The sequence below is a fragment of the Camelus ferus genome, chromosome 6 (assembly GCF_009834535.1).
Source record: "Camelus ferus isolate YT-003-E chromosome 6, BCGSAC_Cfer_1.0, whole genome shotgun sequence".
Classification (NCBI taxonomy): Eukaryota; Metazoa; Chordata; class Mammalia; order Artiodactyla; family Camelidae; genus Camelus; species Camelus ferus.
Genome location: NC_045701.1, coordinates 37,679,991 through 37,692,801, shown reverse-complemented (window position 1 = coordinate 37,692,801; position 12,811 = coordinate 37,679,991). Strand labels below are relative to the sequence as shown.

Below are 12,811 nucleotides of genomic sequence, written 5' to 3'. Positions count from 1 at the left end.
AAAATTATCACTGTAATAAGTCTAGTTAAAATCACCACGCATATTTACAGGTTTTTTTTCTTGTGATGAGAACTTTTAAGATCTACTCTCTTAGGAACTTTCCATTATGCAATACAGTGTTATTAGCTATAGTTGCCATGCTGTATGTTACATCCCCAGAACTTGTTTATTTTATAACTGGGCATTTGTACTTTTGAACCCCCTTCATCCATTTCCTCTGCCACTGGTCCCCCACCTCTGTATCTATAACTTTGGTTTTTGTTTTTAAGATTCCACATAAAAGTGAGATTAAACATTTTTTTTTCTGTCTACCTTATTTTACTTAGCATAATGCCTTCAAGCTCCATCCATGTTGTTGCAAATGGCAATATTTCAGTTTTTATAGCTCAATAATATTCAACACTGTATTTTATTTGGTAGGCATAGTATATCTGTTATAATGAGACACTTTTTGGTAATGAATAAAACAAGAGAGTCCTTGCGTTTCCTCTTCTTTAAATAATAGGTTGGTGGATGATGAGAAAGAGCCAGTAAGGTAGAGTGGGAATTAGAGTGTTCTAAGCAAAAGAAAAGGCAGGTTAGTTGTCATGATGAAGGGAAGAACTTGTCCTGCTGGAGTAACCTAACCTAGACTATGTGAATGAGAAGGGAGGGAGATAAACTGGGAGAGGTAAACATTTTAAAAAATGTCATGGAAACATATCCTAGGTCATGAGGCTGATCACCTTAAAACTAAGTTCTCCCAGCCTATTTCAGTGCCCACATGTGCATCTGTGTTTACGATGGTTGTGTTGGGGTCATGCATTTATGGTAAACTGTCATGCATGTGATGAGAAAAGAACAGTGACAGGTTGATATATAACGACATGCTTGTGCCAAGTGAGGATCGGAACACAGTGCAGAGACCCCACGTGAAGGAGCTTGCATCTGATCCTGTAGATCCTGTGATGACGAACCACTGATGGGACTCAGAAAAGGTCGAGGTAGTGAAGATGGAAAGGAGGAGAGGAAAGGTTCATGATGTTAAATCTTCATGACTTGGTATTGTCTCTGTGGGAGGAGGGTTAGGATGGTAAGGGAGAGGAAATAGTTAAGGATGATTCCTCATGTTTCTCAATCCTGAGCAACAGAGAGATTTCCCCTAAAGAAAAAAAATTTTCACAGCATCTGATGTTGACTTGAATTAATTGTATGATAATGTTACTTATATATGTGTATACGTAAATTAGGTATAAATTTCTTTTATTAGTCTTATAAAACCAAAACATATTTATAAATTAAATATAAAGATTTATAAAACCAGTTAATTTAAAATTAACAACTTTAGTGTTATACAACAAATGATATTGTTGTGAAAAAACTAAACCACTACTCACGAACTAAATATAGCACAGACTGCTACAGTGCAGTATATTTTGAGTTAGGATAGGGAAAAGTGGTGAAGAATTGTCAATATGTAGCTCACAAAGGGACCAAACTCTCTTGAAGAAGAGGCCCTACATTTCTCAAGCTTGAGAGACTTTAGATTCTGTTTCAAGGGTTACTTCATTTGAAAGTCTTCTCTGACAAACAGCGAAATTGGATGCCCTTCTCCTGAGTCTGTGCAAGTTCTAACATTTAAAGTCAAGCAGGTCCAGTGATGGGGAGCCTCTTGGTCTGGTCTGTGGGAAGCTGTCTGGCTACTACTACTGTGGTGTGTCTGGCCATAGTGTGTGGCTGCTGTTGGTCAACAGGGTCAGAATTTGGGAAGAACTGGGCATGGAACAGGGGAGAGCAAGGACAAGCTCCATTCTGCAGGGCATCTTTGCGTATTTCTGTCACCAGGTCTGACTCCAGCAGCTTTCTGAGAGTAATGACCAGTGCATCACTGTGCCTTCTTAATCTGACACAAGTTCCTCTTGGTCAACTCAAGCCCACAACCACAGAGGAAAGGGCTTAGGGTTAACATAGTTCCAGCTTAACCATGTTAACCCCATGCAAACCGTCACAGGTTTCTGCTTCTAGTAGTGTGGCTCTCTAGGACACACTCTTTGAGGCATCTCTGGTCTCATAAGAGGCATTAGAAGTCTTCAAAGACCCTCTCTCCACAAATACAACAACCAGTAGATCAGCAGGGCAATGAAAGCATAGCCACAGTGCTACCAAGATACTGGGCCTTGGTCTGGTGGCCAGGTGAGGATTTGAGCCTGGGACATCTAGCATACACAGAAGCAGAAGCAATTGTCTCTTTTGGAGTTTGCAAGTTAAGCAGTCATTTCACAAAGATCACTCTGCACATTGAAAGCTAAGCCATTACGAATGAGAGTCAGCAGAAAAAATAAACAGATTTGGGCCCCCGAGACTGCAGTTGTCAGAATTGTCAGTTACAGAATATAGGGCATCTGTGTTAAAAATGTTTAAAGAAATAATGTAAGCGGTTGCGAAGATGAATAAACAAAAGACTGCGAGGAATGAATAAGTAGGCTTGAAAATAAGAGGGCATTTCTGGAAATAGAAAATACAATTGTTCAAAATTTTAAAACTCAAGAGAGTGGGTTTAACAGCAGATTTGGTACAGCCATAATCACAACAGAGGGATAAAAGAAATTGGAAAATAGGAAAAAGAAGTAGATAAATGAGGAAATCTTAAATGTATCTCATTGGAGTCCCAGGAAGTGAGAATAGAGTGAGAGTGGTTGGGTAATATTAGAAAAGATACAGGCTTTAAGTTTTCCAGAATTAACCTCTTCCACAGATCCTACAAACAAACTGTTTCAAAAGGAATAGAAAGCCCAAATAGTTCTATTTGGCTAGTTTTAAATAGTTCTATTAAAAAACTATTTAAAAATTCAGTTAGCAGTTGATATTTTTCCATGAGGAAAACTCCAGACCCAGGTTATTTTACAAGCAAGTCCTACCAAATTTTCAAGGTGTAAACTTACACAGATTCTTTCAGAAAATAGACTCATTCTATGAGGACACTGTTGCCTTGATACCAAATCCAGGCAAGTTTGAATATGAAAAAGGAAATTACATGTCAATCTTAGTACATAATTATTAACATAATTACAGACTGAATCCATCAGTCGGTAATGAATACCCAAAGGACTCAAACTGAATGAAATGGCTAAGAGAAGAAAAAACAAGAATAGAACTCACCAGCATGGAAATTAGAAAACATTGCCAGGAATAGTCTGTGAACTTCTGCTTATAAGGGGGGGCATGGCCCCATAAGGGGAGGGCACATAAGTAGGTACAAATTTTTGACAATGTTCTATTCTTTGATTGTCAGTCATACGGGTGTTCTTTATTTTGTTTAAAGCTTACATATATATTACATATACTCTTTTGAATATACTAAGAATTATGAATATCGATACATATATGTGTGTATCATATTATGTATATATATCATTTTTTTCAATGGAAAGGTGATGGAATAAAAATAAACTTATAATAGAGCAAAATGGCCAAAAAGAAGTAAATAGAACAAAACTTCATTGGCTTTGAAACTAAGAAATGCTAAACATAAGCCATGTAGTTTTGAGAATTTCAAGCAGTTAAAATACAGTTTGGACCCAGGCAATGGAAGTTGCAGCAAACAAACTAATACTCAACTGCCTTTTTAAGAGATAAAATGCAGTGTTAGAGAAAATAGATGAAAGAAATTCTCTAAACACTTCTAATGTTCCTTGTCCAATGATTCTCAGCTTTGGGACAGGGTATCAGAGTCTCTTGGAGAACTTTTCCAATATGTTTACATATCTTCACTGATTTTTTTTTTAGATTGAAGTATAGTTGCTGTGCAATATTATAAAAGTTGTAGGTATACAATATAGTGATTTGTAATTTTTAAAGGTTATACTCTATTTAGAGTTATTATAGAATATTGGCTGTGTTCCTTGTGTTGTACAATATATCCTTGTAGCTTATTTTATGCATAATAGTTTGTACGTCTTAATCCTTTACCCCTACATTGCACCTCTTGTCTTCCCTTTCCCCTCTGGCAACTAGTTTCTTCTCTATATCTGTGAGTCTGCTGCTTTTTTGTTATGTTCACTAGTTTTTTTGTATTGCTTTTAGATTCCATGTAGAAGTGATGCCATACAGTATGTGCCTTTTTCTGACTGATTTATTTCACTTAGCGTAATGTCCTCCAAGTCCATCCATCTTCATTGCTTTTTGTGTGTGTCTTCTCTTTTCTGTGAGACTCACAGCCCTAATTCACAGTGATCAAGACTGTGTGTGAGCGGTTTGTGGGAGAGAGTATCACAGTGGAAGTACCTCTCCCCGTTACAAACCTGAATGTGGCCTTTGTAGGCCATGAGAGTATGGCTGGAAGGGAAAGTGTGCGGTACCTTCTTGCCATTTTCTGCTGAGCTGACAGCTCCTTTGTACTTGTTCAGGTTTGCTTCAGTGGGGGGAGAAGAGCTGAACTGGAGTAGTGGGTAAGGAGTCTAGGTCCACTGCTTATTATCCGTGTGACCTTGAGCGAGTCTCACTTTCTCTTAGCATTGATTTCTTTTTTTAATGTCAGTTTTATTTTTAAACATCTTTCTATTCAGTTCCAAGATTAAACAAAATTAGTGGTGTAATTCAACCAGAAGTTTTACATATTTTTAAAGAGAATAATAGTCTATGGTATAACCAGTGATCTTCACTGAGAAGCTCCATGGCTGTTTGTCTGTGACATTCTTAGAGTAGAGAAAGGTAAGTCCATCATAACGTGAACTGATTTTGGAAGACAGTAGGATAGTATAGACTAACTCTTGGCAAAAAAAAAAAAAAAAAAAAAAAAAAGATGGGTTTGTGGTACAACCCAGAAATCCGTCAGATCACATCTTGTGTTTTCTAAATGTTCAGCCATTCTCAATGACACCCATCACCTGTAGTCCAATGTCCCATTGAAGTGTTCTGTACATCTCTGTTTTCAATATGAATGCGACAAACTGCCATGGAGCTTTTTAATGAATATTAAAAAGTCTGTGGATTGGGGCTCCAGGATACAGAAGAATCCAGCTCATTCTCTTGGCATGGTGATTACTCTTTAAGATTGTGCTACATACTTGGTATAAAATTATGCAATCTAATATCAAGTGATAAAAATAACCCTTCAACACTATGTCAAACTCATGAGGCATTTCATTCTCCTCCAGAACTCCCCCTCTCTCAGACAAACCAAGTAAATTCAAAGCTTGTGTATTTGCAAACTACATGGTTAGGAGGAGACCTGTTTTGTTTTTTTTACCATTAGCATTGATTTCTTGACTGTGAAATGGGGGAAATAATTCTTACTTACCAGAGTTTCTGTGGGTTAAATAAGTATGTAAAGCCCTTAATTTAAAACATGGTACATAGTAAGCTTTCAGTAAATAAATTTACAGTATATAACAACAAAAGCATTAACTTCCCTGAACCGTTATATATAAAATGTCTGTGTGTTTGTGTACATATAAATACATAAAGGAAAAATATTTTTTCAATAGACTTGGGCTGTTTTGCATGTTCAGCACTTGTTAGTAGCTGTGGGAGGTAACTGTTCAGATGTATTGGCTGAAGAACTTGTTCAAAGAACTTTTGAACTAATTTACTAGAATTCTGATACTGCCAGCAAACTGAGAAATGATGCTGATAAATGATCCCTTGAAGTCCTGATTTGTGCTTCTGGAATGGGTTCTGTGGCTCAGATCTGACTATTAGGACTGAATCCTGCAGCCTAAGTCTTGGTACCAGATGGTTGAATTTGCTTTCCTCATGGGTCTCCCTCTAGCAAAACTTTTAGTTTTCATTTCACTGAGCATTCACAGGGGTGCCAGTCTGCTTATTGTTTTCTCTTTGAAGATTTTATAAGAACTGTAGAAAATTAAAGAGAGCTTGCTGAATTCAAATATCCACTATAATATTTTTGCAAATATATCAACTGTGGCCATGAATTTAATCAAATACAGAACCTAAAGCAAACAAAACAAAAAGAAGGGCAAGCTTCACTACCTTGTCTAAGAGGACAGATGTTATTCATGTAGCTGAAGCGTAATTAGACCCCAAAGTATTGAGATTCTCATTTTGTCCTTTACTTTGTCCATATATCTTCTTCTGAGTTTTATCCTCTCTGATGTTTGGGGTTTTTTAAAATCATGTTTAATATTGTTGAATTGTTAATATTATTGAAGTCATTGTAACAAAGTTTTAGTGCTTTAGTCCTTAGAAATTAAGCATTTTAATTTGCCAATTAATATACTCTTGCATTTTTTTATTTCAGAAGAAGTTATTACAAAGTCATAAGACCCATAAGAAAGATACATTAAAACAATTAGAATTTTTAAAGGGGTTTCCTTTAAAGCTTTTGTTAGAAAGTGTATACTAAGATCTTGCTAGTTTTGGATTAAATATAAGCAATTTTAGGACACTTCACATATTTTCTGATCCTCTACCATCTAACCCTTTCCTCAAGATGATCAAAAAGATTACAGAAATACTTTTACTTATTTAAGAGTAACATTGGATACCTATTGTATCCAATAATTACTCCAGCTCTTACTTTAGTTGCTGAATTTCTCCAAGGACATTCTCTATTGCCATAATACTGAAATATTTAAAAACTGTTTTATTGTATAAGACAGATACAGAAATTGCATGGAACAAGTATATAACATAATGAATTATTATTGATTGAATACCCTTGTAACTATATTTACATTTTTTAGAAAATGAACAGTATAGACACTTTCATGGGTTGCTGAGAAGGTAAATTGGTGCAATAATTTTGAAGGGATTTTGGCAATTTAAATTTATATGCATGCTTTGATCCAGGAAGTTCACTTCGGGAAGTTTACACTAAAACATGCCAAAAAATGGACAAAGATTTATATAGAGATATAGATATCTACAAGGATGTTTATTGTAACGTCTGTTCATTCAGCAAACATTTCAGTGTGTTCACTGTGTTCCACTTTTCGAGGTGCTGGAAATACAGTGAAAAATAGACAAAAAGTTCTCATGGAGCTTCCATTTTAGCAAAACAGACAACAGTCTAAGAAAAACATGAGACATGGGATAGTGATAAATGTCAAAATAAAATAAAAGAGAGGGAAGAGATAGAAAGGGGCTGGGCTGGGAGTCAGGTACTTTATATTTTCTCAGAAAAGGACACTCCAGAGGAAGGATGTGTGAGTTGATGCTTGGTTAAGACAAAGGAGTTAGCCTTGTGAAGATCAGGGCACAGTGTTACAGAGAATGAGCAGCTGCTTTGAGGACCCCAAGGTGAAACTTGTTGGGTATATGAGAAGAATAGCAAGAAGCTAGCGGAACTGAATCCCAGGGAGCTGGGGAAGGTAGTGGAAAAATAGAGGCGGGGCAGTTAGATGATAAGGATCAGGGTAAGAGTTTTACATTCACTTTAAACTGTGATAGAAAATCATGAGAAGGGTTTGAGAGGAGAAAGGATATGATCTAATATCTGCTTTTATTTTGAAATATTTCAGTTTCAAAAATAGTACAGAGAAATACCCTAGACCTTTCTCCAGATTTACCAATTTTTTAATCTTTTGCCACATTTGCGTTCTCATTTTCCTCTCTCTCTATATATATAGATTGGTATATATAGCAGATATAAACTATGTATGTCAATCTTATATACTGTCAGTGTGTAGCTACCATGTAGCTGCAGTACAGTTATCTAATTCAGGAAATCTAGCATTGATACAGTATTTTTTATCAGTCCATATTCCAATTTTGTCACTTGTTCCATAATGTCCTTTATGCAGCATATTTCCACCCCACCCCTCCCCCTTTGGTACAGGATCCAGTCTAGGATGACACAGTGTATTTAGCTGTCATGTCTTTTTAATCTCCTTTATGGCACAGTGCTTTAACCTTTCTTTGTCTTTCATGACATTGACAGTTTTGGAGAAAACAGGCAAATTATATTAACAAATTTTCTTCACTTAGATTTGTCTGTTTTCCCCTCATGATTAGATTCAGAGTATTTATTTCCACTTGGAATACTACATCAGTAATGTTGCATCCTCCTCTAATTGGTAATGTCAATTTTGATCCCCCTGGTTAGGGAATTCTGTGGTTTCTGTGGTTTAGTAATTATATAGTTACTAAAGCTTTTCCTTTCTTCGTATTTTTTTATTTGCTATCTAATGTCATTCTAAAGAAAAAATAAAAACTTAAATTATTAGCGTAAAATTTCCTGTTCATCTTTATATTGTGCAGTGCCCGTTTAAAATGTAAGAGCATATAACACATATGTGGAGTCATCTGACGTTTCACAGTTTGTATTTTATGGCTCATATATGCATATATGTTTCATTCTTACAGAATATTGAAAACATTGCACACAAGCTAACTCAGCTCTTTTTATTTGGCTTCTTGATACGCTCAGATTTTACCAGCACCCTTTACACTCTTTACAACACTTCTGCTAACTGATGGCAAAGACTGAAAGCAAAAACAGCATAGATTGCCGTTTTCCCTTTCCTTCTCTGTCGCTGTTTTCACTTTAAGTGGTTGGCTAACACAAGGAAGTAACACAAATAAGAAAGGACATGATAGATTTCCTGAGTCTTTGTTTCTTAGAATGCCATTTCCTTCTTTCTATATTTGAAACAAGTTCTGGTTCAAACAGAAAGCATGGCCTTTTAGGACTGTCAGTGCCCCCTCTTAGTTGTGGTATCCTCAGGTAAATAGAGGGCCATTTCAATATGTTTAAGTTTTCTCTTATTTTCAGAAATTTTTCTTGAATTATAGTATTAAATACTAGTGAGGTACCACTGTTTTGTTTTCCTTTATCGGGAAGATTGACAAAAATTATGTGTAATTCTGGTTATACACGTATTAGACCTTCTTCGCATGCTTTCCATTTTAACCACTTTCCACTTTCTTTGACGCTTTTTGTTTCTTTCCTAATCTTATTCTCATGTTCATGGGTTTTTATTAGGTTTCCATTAAATTAGATTTCCATTTTCAATATTCTCCCTGGGACACCTTGTAATTTATTCTTTATTTATGAGATAATTTCGTCTTTTTTTTTTCAGTCCATCTGCTCTCATTGCATTTCTTCTTTTGCATAGATCTTTCTGGGTCTATTTCTATTGTTTTTTTGTTTTTTTGGTTTTTTTTTAGATTTTTGATTCTAGACTTTTTACTATTTCCAAATGTTTGCTTTGCATTTTAAAAATCTGTTTGAGTCTATTACGTTTTGGTTGGCATTTTTAGGAAAATCTTCTCCAATTGAAATGTTTTGATTTACCTGTTTTATTTTCTTCCTTAAAATAGCTTTTTATGGAATTTGTTTGATTTTGCTTGGTATTCAGAGGCATTTCCTGGACAGTTTCTGGTTCATGAGCATCCTTTTCTCTTGTTTTAGTGAAATGCATTTTTTTCCCTAGTAGATGATGATATTGGTGGTGATATCACTGCCACCTTCCAAGGGTCCTCACCTCTTCCTTATTTATTGCTTTCTCTCCCATAAATAAAATTTCCTCTTCTGCCTCTTCTGGTTCTATTCACTTTCAATCTCCTTTCCTATATTAGGTTCCATGTACTCCCAACTCTTGAACCTGTGTTCAGTATTTTGGTGCTTATGTTTGATTTTCTTTTCCTGAAGTAATTTTCTTTGTGTTTTAAGTCCTTAACTATCTTCTCCTCTTCTTTACAGAGTGGGTTAAGGTTCCTGTGCCACTGCTCTCTACATCCATAGGTTTGCATTGATGATGGGAACTATGTTGGAATTTAAGTTTTATTTCTTTTCTTTCAGGTGATTTAAAATTCATGGTATTCTCTATTTCATAGTGATGTTAAAGATGGGTGTCACATCTGGTTTTATTTATACTCCTTGTTGGTCTTCCAGCCTCTAGAACTACAAGAAATAAATTTCTGTTGTTTATAATCTATCTGGGCTGTGGTGTTTCATTATAGGAGCCCAAACAGACTAAAACAATGGTCATTCTATTTATTTATCAATTTTCAGAATGAGTTGGTACATTATCAATCTTCATAAGTGACCAATAAGTTATTTATTTTTATTTTTATTTGTTTTATTATGAATTTATAGGGTTTTTTTGTGTGTGGGGGGGAGATAATTCAGTTTATTTATTTATTTATTTTTTTTAAATGGAGGTACCAGAAATTGAGCCTAGAGGTACTTGTGAATACTAAGCAGGCACTCTACCACTGAGCCATACACTCCCCTTAAATTTATGGATTTTATGTTGAATAGAGAAAGAAATAATCAGTACATTCTCTAATATATCCACATACTATTTTAATTTTTGTGTATTCCCTTCTGATTCTGTCCATCAGCTTACATAGTTTTACCTAGCTGTAATCAACAGGTACAGTCGATTTTATATTCTACCTGAACAATGAAATTTGAACTCCATGGGAATAGAAATTTTATTCTGTTTTATTCACTAATATATTCCTAGTGTCTCAGTGACTGGCACATAGTAGCTGCTCAACAAATGTTTGTTGAATGAATAAATGGATGACTATGCTTCAAAAGTGTTACTTTTATTTATTTATTTTTTAAACTTTTTTTTATTGAGTTATAGTCATTTTACAATGTTGTATCAAATTCCAGTGTAGAGCACAATTTTTCAGTTATATGTGAACATATATATATATATTCATTGTCACATTTTTTTTTCTGTGAACTACCACAAGATCTTGTATATATTTCCCTGTGCTATACCATATAATCTTGTTTATCTATTCTACATATGTCTGTCAGTATCTATAAATTTTGAACTCTCAGTCTGTCCCTTCCCACCTCCCCAACTTGGCAACCACAAGTTTGTATTCTGTGTCTATGAGTCTGTTTCTGTTTTGTATTTATGTTTTGTTTTTTTTTTTAGATTCCACATATGAGTGATCTCATATGGTATTTTTCTTTCTCTTTCTGGCTTACTTCACTCAGAAAGACATTCTCCAGGAAAATCCATATTGCTGCAAATGGCATTATGGTGTCATTTTTTATGGCTGAATAGTATTCCATTATATAAATATACCACATCTTCTTTATCCAGTCATCTGTTGATGGGTATTTAGGCTGTTTCCATTGTCTTGGCTATTACAAATAGTGCTGCTGTGAACATTGGGGTGCAGGTGTCTTTTTGAAGGAGAGTTCCTTCTGGATATATGCCCAGGAGTGGGATTCCTGGGTCATATGGTTAAGTCTATTCCTAGTCTTTTGAGGAATCTCCATACTGTTTTCCACAGTGGCTGCACCAAACTGCATTCCCATCAGCAGTGTAGGAGGGTTCCCTTTTCTCCACAGCCTCTCCAGCATTTGTCATTTGTGGACCAAAAGTGTTTCTTTTAAATATGCTTTTAAAAACATCAATCACATTAAACTGTTGTGGCATGGTTAAAGACTACTGTTGATTTTCCTCATAGTAACTCTATTAATTCTTCTGAAACTACTGTTTACCAGTCTTTGAAAAGTGACATTTGTAAAAAAAAAAAAATGCTCTATTACATTTCCTGGAAGTAATTAAGAAAGTTATTTGTATTATGTCAGTCTGGGAGGAACATAACAAGTGATTTAGAGGTCTTATTTTAAAGTTGTGATCCTTGGTATTTTTATTCATATTTGCAATGATTTAGTGGAGAGAACAGCATAAGCTGAATCGGTTGGGAAGTACCTGGAAACTATTATTAGAATCCAACATGGACTTAGTAATTGAAGGAGTGCGAAATGTGGTCAGAATACAATTCAGTGCAGTTAATTGTTGCTGGGAGGGAAAACAATACTCCACTATATAATGAGGACTTACACAAATATGGCTAAAATTTTGAATTTTAAGGGTATGGTACACCTAACTTGAATCAGCAATGTTAGTAGGACATATTAGAAGGAAAAGCACACAATAGTAAAAAGCGTATGGTAGAATGCTTGTGTCAGTGCTGTACTGGGGACTAGACTTAAATTCTAGGACAGAAGTTACAACCTGGCACCTCACAAAACCGCAAAACCTCTCCAGATGGGTTTTATTTGAGTGAAAAAAAGACCTTTAAAAGGTGGGAGATTTGGACGTAAAATTTTCAAAAACTTGAAAATTTGGCAATTCTGGGTCCTCATTCCTGCCTGTCAACAATAGACTGGTACTGACTAGCAGCTGCCTACTTAAGTTGGGGCATGTCCTGCCCTGTCCTCCACGTCCCCCAGCCCCTAGCTCTATGGCACTAAAGCCAGGTACTGTTCTTTCTCCAGATGTTTTACTGTACCAGGTCTATAACCTGTTTTTGTAGCCTCGTATTCACCCCGTTGTTGAGGAAGGGATTCCCATCCTAGGAATATGGGAACACAGGACACCTGACACTGGACAGATGAGATGACCGCAGTTTATTAATCACACATACAGTCAGCCTGGGGCGAGGAGTCCACTGCATGCCATGCAAGGCCACATGACGGTTGCACTCAGGAACAGAGTGCACAAGCAGGCTTTTAAGTGTCAAAAGGATGAGGCCACCCCTGGTTCCCGTGGGAAGGTATGATTAGCTTGTTTGAATAATTCTGCAGGCTGGCAGGAAACTGAAACCTGCTACTCAGGAATAAGCAGGATCTGTACCTGGTGGGCTTGATAAGGAAGGTTGCTGGCTAGGAGACCTTACCCATGGGGCAGAGTGGGGAGGAGAACTTCTGGGTAGGCCATTTGGAGCCCTCCTGATTTCACCAGAGGTCAAGGCCACTCATAATGCTGGGCCTTAGTTTTAGGCCTTCCACCAAACACCATGCTTCACTCATTTACTCAGCTTGCCCAGCCCTGTAGTGAGAAGGAGGAATTTTTCTAACCCTAACAGTTTGTGAAATTGAAATACATTG

At 36.1% G+C, this 12,811-nt stretch overlaps 1 protein-coding gene across 4 annotated transcripts in view; it reads left to right on the top strand.

The window, feature by feature from the left end:
- Positions 1-12,811, top strand: part of LOC116664215 (translation initiation factor IF-2-like) — a 108,109-nt gene that overhangs the window by 19,824 nt on the left and 75,474 nt on the right. The window lies entirely within an intron of this gene.